This window comes from Triticum aestivum, chromosome 4D (assembly GCF_018294505.1).
Source record: "Triticum aestivum cultivar Chinese Spring chromosome 4D, IWGSC CS RefSeq v2.1, whole genome shotgun sequence".
In the NCBI taxonomy this organism is placed as follows: domain Eukaryota; kingdom Viridiplantae; phylum Streptophyta; class Magnoliopsida; order Poales; family Poaceae; genus Triticum; species Triticum aestivum.
The window spans coordinates 454,842,474-454,850,291 of record NC_057805.1 but is presented as its reverse complement, the minus strand read 5'-3'; positions in this window follow the sequence as shown (position 1 = coordinate 454,850,291).

The window sequence follows — 7,818 nt, the reverse complement described above, 5'->3', positions numbered from 1 at the left end:
GGTACGCCACACCCCTCCCGATCAATATGACCCCCGTTTTGACCGTAGGAGGTCCGTTTCGTCCGTTTTGCGGTACGCGACACCCCTCCTGATCAACAGGACGCCTGTTTCGACCGTAGGAGGTCCGTTTCCTCCGTTTTGCGGTACGCCACACCCCTCCCGATCAACAGGACCCCGTTCCGAACGTAGGAGGTCCGTTTCCTCCGTTGTGCGGTATGCTAGGCCTCGTTTTCATCGCCTGTTCCGTCCAAGCCCTCTCGATGAACACGACCACGCATTCCGTTCCGACCCAGCCGGTTGACTCCCACACGTTCCGTTGCCTCCCGATGAACACGACGCATTCCGTTGCCTCCCCATGAACACGACGCATTCCGTTGCCTCCCCATGAACACGACGACGACGCTGTTTCTCCGTTCCGACCCAGCCATGTCAACGAGCCCTCGCCGTACGTATGCGCGAGTAGGCGTTCGAGACCCCGCCCGTATGTACACATACGTGGCCATATTTTCTTTCTTGCACCCTGACCGCTGTACGTACGTGTACCTGCTACGTGCGCGCCTCTACTATGACACGTGCGCGCCTCTACATCCACCAGTATATATGTACGTACATGTTCGCGACCAGAATGACAACGCTACGTACGCTTAGACCAGGTGGGTCCCGACTGTCAGGCACTTCCTTGCGTGCGAAGATGTAGCTGGTGGGTCCCAGCAGTCAGGGGGGCGAATTGTTTTTTTTGCCCGGACGCACTTCCTTGCGTGCGAAGGTGTAGCTGGTGGGTCCGAGCAGTCAGGGGGAAATGTTTTTTTTTGCGAAATACGGTGGCCCGTCCGGTGGGTCCCCGCTGTCAGGTGGAGGAATAATTATTTTGCGCGTAATAAGGAGGCACTTCCTTGCTGCGGCCGTGGACCTAGCTGTCAGCGTCTCCACGCACAGTACTCTTCCGATGGAAGTCGGTCGTTGACCACATTGACCACGCTGCGCTGAGAGCACCATGGCGGTGGACGACGGTGAGGCCTAGGAAGGGGACAACACGGAGGCAGGGAAGACTCGGCAGTTGTTTCCCACGCGGAGGGGAGTACGACTGTACGAGTGTTTACTGGTTCGTCTGCCGTCGCCGGAGAATAACAGCAGGTGTGGGTGAGTAGAGGGATGGCTAGGCCAGCGATGGGAGTACGGTGGGGCGTTGAGGCCTGCGCGGCAGCACAGCTGGCCGCAGGGAGGAGGTAGCAGGCAGTACCGCCGGCGCTTGTTTGAGCGGCTGGAGCAGGAAGAGCAGAGATTGAAGAAGCACGACGGCCGTTGGATGGACATCCAACAGTCAGTGCTTGTGCGTCAACCTTTTTTTAGGAAAGTCTCAAATCTGTGGAAAACAACATACAACTCATCTGCCATTATTTCTAATAATTTACAGCCCATTTGCTAATTCTTAAGGTTTTTTTGGAGCCCATATTCTTTTTGTTAGCATTACAGCCCATATTGTGGCCACGGTTAAAAAATTATACGAAATTTTGCATATTTCGGTGCGGTCCGAACTGTTTTTAATCCCGAAATTTTGACTCACATTCAAATTGATTTTAAAAATAAATGTATATCAATATAAAATCCAACAAATTCTCCACGCATAAAAATTAATGTAATTTAAAATCTTGAAATGAAAAAAAAGATATTTGAAACTAATTGCCGGTTTGATGTGTTTTAAAAATGTACAACCCATTTCTCATTACTGATGGGCCATTTTCTCGGCCAGCCGAATGAAAGCTCTCCTCGTCTTGAAAGATTTGCAGCCCAACAGGCCTGACAAAGCGACTTACTTGGCAAATCACAAAAAAACTGGGCTGTGGCCGTGGACCCAGCTGTCAGTCTCTCCACGTATAGTACTCTTCCGATGGAAGTCGTTCCTTGACCACGTTGACCATGCCGCGCAGAGAGCACCACGGCGGTGGACGACGGCGAGGCCTTGGAAGGGGACAACGCGGAGCCGGGGAAGACGCGGCAGTGGAAGCCCGCGCGGAGAGGAGTACGAGGGTTCACTGGTTCGGCTGCGGTGTGAGGCTGCCGTCGCCGCAGGGCCTGGCCAGCGGTGGGAATAGTACGGGGCGGTGAGGCCTCTGCGGCAGCACAGCCGGCCACGGAAGGCAGGAGCATGCGGCACGACCGGCGCTGCTTTGGGCGGCTGGAGCAAGAAGACCAGAGGTTGAAGAAGCACTACGGCCGTTGGATGGACATCGTACGGTCACTGGAGCTAGAATCGTTCATATTGACTAAGTTGACAAAGCCCTTCATCCCCGTCAACTTAGTGGGCCCACAAGTCAGCCTCCCACCAAGGTGGGTCCCAGCTAGCCGGGGGAGTATTCATTTTTTTGTGCGTAATAAGGAGGCACTTCCGGTGGGTCCGAGCTGACAGCGGGGCGAACGTTTTTTTTCGCGAAATACGGTGGCCCGTCCGGTGGGTCCCAGCAGTCAGGGGGAAACAATTTTTTTCGCAAAATACTGGTGGCCCGTCCGGTGGGTCCCCGCTGTCAGGTGGAGGAATAATTATTTTGCGTGTAATAAGGAGGCACTTCCTTGCGGCCGCCGTGGACCCAGCTGTCAGCCTCTCCACGTACAGTACTCTTTCGATGGAAGTCGGTCATTGACCACGTTGACCACGCCGCGCTGAGAGCACCAGGGTGGTGGACGACGGCGAGGCCTAGGAAGGGGACGACGCGGAGCCGGGGAAGACGCAGCAGTGGAAGGCCGCGCGGAGAGGAGTACGAGGGTTCACTGGTTCGGCTGCGGTGTGAGGCTGCCGTCGCCGCAGAATAACAGGGGGTCTGGGTGAGTGGAGGGATGGCCTGGCCAGCGGTGGGAGTAGTATGGGGGCGGTGAGGCCTCCGCGGCAGCACAGCCGGCCACGGGTGGCAGGAGCAGGCGGCACAACCGGCGCTGCTTTGGGCGGCTGGACCAAGAAGACCAGAGGTTGAAGAAGCACTACGGCCGTTGGATGGACATCGTACGGTCACTGAAGCTAGAATCGTTTATATTGACTAAGTTGACAAAGCCCTTGGTACACTCCAACTTAGTAGGCCCACAGGTCAGCCTCCGAAACGGTGCACCCCAGATGTCAGGGGGAGGAATCATTTTTTGGGCGGCCGAAGCTAAGAATATCCGAGATTGAAGAAGAAGCACGACATCCGTTGGATAGACATCCAACGGCCACTGCTACTAGAACCGTGTCTTGGATATAATAAGTTGACAAAGCCTTGCATACACGTCAACTTATTTTTTTTAGGGGACGCGTCACTTAGTAGGCCCACAAGTGTGTGGCAGAGAACTTATAGCCCATTTGCATTTTGTAAGAATGTACAACCCATTTTTGAATTCTAATGGAATTTACAACAGCCCATTTACAGTTTGTTAAAAGTACAACCCATTTTCTAGCTAGGACAACGATTAATAATTTCAACCAACCGTTGAAGACATAATTCAATAAAATTTCCCACATTTTGATGGGATCCGAAATATTTTTATCCCGAAATTTCTAGTCAGATTAAATATAAATTTGTATTACGTAAAAATCCAACAAAACATTGCGCGCGCAACAATGAAAATTTAAGATTTTCAAAATCCATAAATAATATTTTATAAACTAATTTCGTGTTTGGTGCATTTTTTTATAGTTACTGCCCAGTTTTTATAATTACATCCCATTTATTATTTTTTAAAGCCCATTTTCTTGTTAAGCCTAATGCATCCCTCCTGGGAAAGATTTGCAGCCCAGCAGGGCGGAGAATAACAAGTTGACCTTGCCTGGGTATTCCTCAAAAAGACGTATAGCTGGGCTAGCCATTTTCATCTTGGAAAAATTAGTATCTGGGCTGGATATCTGGCCTGGGCTAGACGGGCCACAGCTCGCCCAGTTAATACCCCGCTCTCCTCTGAACAACAACGAAATCATCGCCAATAAAAACTCTGCAGTGCTCACGCCTCAAAAACACAAATACTGCTCGAGCTGCTTGGTCCCAGCTGTCGGCCGCACCTTGTGCAATTCTCTCGTTTATATTGACTACATAGGTTGACAATGGTGTGGGACCGTGATGTCAGGAAACCAGGAGAAAGCAAAAAAAATATAGTTGTACATAATAAGGAGGCACTTGCGTACGTACGGCTATGGCCCTAGTGGGTCCCTAGTGTCATCCAGTCAAAATAAAGTCATCTCCTGAATCCTCATGTTCGTTGACGATGTTAACAATGCTCGGCGCCACGGCGAGCGCAACAACTCGAAGGACAACAGAGAGAGCCTCGCGGGCCCTACGGATGGTCTGATACAGCGCTCGCTGCTCATTCAGGAAGCCAGGATCATCGGACACCTATGAGCACCTTCGAGAAACTGAGACGGCATGAAACAGTAAGGCCGCGCTTGGGAGCTCTGGTTTATTTCAAACCTGTATTAACATACAAGTGTAATTTACTCGTCATCGGAAACAACGCGTAAAATACACGCGTAATGAAACCAAGGGCCCGAGGTCTATAAGTAAAACCGGCGGGTTACGCGTGTAATTTGAGAGACCAATGTATATTTTACGAGCACTGCTATATGGACGACATTACCAGACGATACATGCACGACGTGCGTATCATGCCATCCATGGGCAAGGCTGAAACAGCAGCTAACGCCTGGATTAGCAATCGTCCGAGTGTCGTTCAGCGTTTTTATCGTGTGTGAAGTACTTCCGATATTTTACTAGTCGAAATCGACCAACCAAGCGCCTTCGCCCGAGACCATCTGCTTTAATTTACAAGTGTTAGTTTTACAAGCGGTTTTGGTTGGAAAATGACGATCCAATCACGGCCTAATATCATGAGTTGGTCGGAAGGTCATATGGTTTCACGTCTAACCTACCCGACTTGTCGTATAGGCTATGAATGAAACATCAGACGATGAACTTCTTAAGCACGGAAACAACAGAAGAGGATGATCTTCTTAACAAGCAAATCACTGGCATTAGATCGACATGCAAAACAATACGAAGCATTATTCCCAGGAGGCATGGTGAACAGCTCGTGATGCCGCATGCCACAACATTCCAAGCTCAACTTTGCAATCAAACACAAGGCCTGGCATTACATAGACAATATTCAGAACAAACTCTTAACACAAGAATATCTCAGCAGAGTAACTATTTACTTCTAAACTGAACACAGGAATAGGAAAAAACACTCGACGCTGCTCACAGCAAGGGCGTCCCACTCAAAAATATCAAATGCATGTCTTCTGGCTAACATCAATGAGCAAATGTTGACAAGGTTTTCCAATTCCAATATATTAAACTAACGTCTTCTTGCTAACATCAATGATTAAACTTTGACAAGCTTTTCCCATTCAAAATATGTAATGCCTATGATCGTGGAGTCCTGTCGTAGCTTCTAGTACTTGTTTGGGCACTCCACGTGTTGTTAAATTGCCAATGGTCTCTCCAGACTAGTCATGTCACCGGTGTCTAATAATACTCTGTAAAGCTTCTCGGTCATTCCTTCTGTAATGTAGCGCAAACAGTGACTGCTTCTTTCTGCAAAGTGGAACGACCAACTGGACCCAGTAATGCAGCAGTTTGCCTTGGACACATTGGCTCCTTTTGTGCAGTTCAACTAAAATCGAAGTCGGAATAAAACCGAGCTTTAATTTTGATATCCCTGTAAGCAACAATAGGTATAAGGGAAACAATTACTGAGAAATAACGGTTGATGACTTGTACTCCCAGAAGAAAAGCATCTACTGATCTACTTTATCTTAATGGGAAACAAAGCAGGAGAGTAGCAATTCTCCATCAGTGTGATTCATTCATATTGACTGAGACATTATCTTAACAATGCCTTGTTTCAACATGTATAAAGAACGACAAAGCAGAAAAGTACCATTCCTAAAACAATGCAACTGATTCATTTTAACAGAGACATTATCTTAAAAATACCTTGGTTAAACATGTAGAAAGAACTACAAAGCAGGATAGTACCATTCCTAACAAGTGTTGCAGTTTTGAACTAAGATTCAGTAGTTAATTAATTCTGAGAGTGGCATGGCATTGCTTAATTTTACCAGCGGCATTAGATTAACGGAAAGCATAAACAGTTCCAGGGGAGAGTGGGCGCAACAACAGTATGTGCTTCCATCTACTTATAAAGGGGGTGATGCAGAGTTTGTTGTAACAAAGCAACAAGCATCATGTCTGGGTTGGTCCCATTTTTGTTCACTACTTAATGGGAAAAGACAGCAATACAATAGCTTCAATTCAACATTTATTTAAACAGTACCAATACAAGGAGCACAACATCTCAAAGCACACCGCACAATCATGTGGGTGAAGGCCTGTACTGACCTTTCATGAGACCGACAAAGGTAAAATACGAATCTCGATCTCCTTTTGTGCAGTTCCACCAAAATTAAGCAAAGTCACCGGTGTGACATTCAAGTTGAACTGCACAAAACACTCTTAAAACATAAGTGTTTCGAGTAGCGAAGCAAAATGTCGCAATAGCAACACGTTGAATCGATAGCCCTGTTTTAACAGAGGCAAAAAAGGAAACAATTACTTGCCGATAAAGGAGGATGAAACAAACGATGACAGAAAGAAGCATCTAACTTATCTTGGATGGAAAACAAAGTAGGACAGTAGCATTTCTAAAACGGTTGCATTGATTCATATTAACAGAGACATTCTCTTGAAACAACATTCGTTAAAAAATGTAATTTACTTTTAACAGTGGCATTGCTTCAATTTTCCGGCGGCATTCTTAGATTAACAACAGCAAAATAGCTGTATGGGACATGCCAGCACCATGTGCGTCCACACGTATAAATGGGTGATGCAGAGTATGTAGCCAAGCAGCATATATGCGCTGGTCCCATATTTGTTCTCTTTGAACCTTCTTCCTATGTGAGGGCAGCAAATCTAGTCCTGCACAAACTACCCGACCCCCAGTTTCTTTCCCTTTTCAACAAAGAGATCGATTCCTTACAGATGTGTGTACTGGGTTACCCCCCTTTTCCCTTTTCGACCTACAAAGCGGCCGGATAGCCAGTCTATACTACTTTCCGCCCCTCCTTTCGTCATTGAACCATGTCCTAAATTCTTGCTCCAGCCCACCGCACCCTTCTTTCCTCTTTGAACCAAGACCTAGATTCGACTACAGATCGAAAAAGATCCACATGCAGCTAGAGCAATGACGGTTTCAAAGAAACTTATACCTTAGGGTCGTCGGGATGTGGCATGGCGTGCGGCGGGAGGCCGGATCTGCCCACACTATGTATGGCAGCGAGGAAGAAGGGATCGGTGGCCCTCCCGCACAGGCGCTGGGTGAAAGAGAACAACGCAACCGACAGTGGATTGCCTCCCTCGCCGAAGGCGATAGAGTGAACGCTGCACCTCCTCCCCTTCCCGGTGCGACGGGATACGGACGCCTCCTTCACCAGCTGTGAGGAGGGAGAAAGAGACAAGAGGCCAACGCAGTCTTGTTTAGATCTGGTGAAGAGAGGGTGAGAGACTGTGAATATAGCAAAACCTAGCAAATGAATGCTGAGCCTCCAGCGTGTAACATATATGTAGTGCGGCGAGCGTGTGGAGAGTGCAAACCCTAGCGAACAAGCGCTGAGGCTCCCGCTTATATATATACTACTGTAGTACGGACTGAGCTCCGGTGCCTTCACCGCACCTGCTTTTGGCTGTATGACAGGTGAGCCAGCCACATTTTGGGCCCACCTGTCATAAATCCAAAGGCAGGTGCACTAAGTCAATGAAGCTGCGTCCATATAGTACTCTCGTGTATACGACTAATATA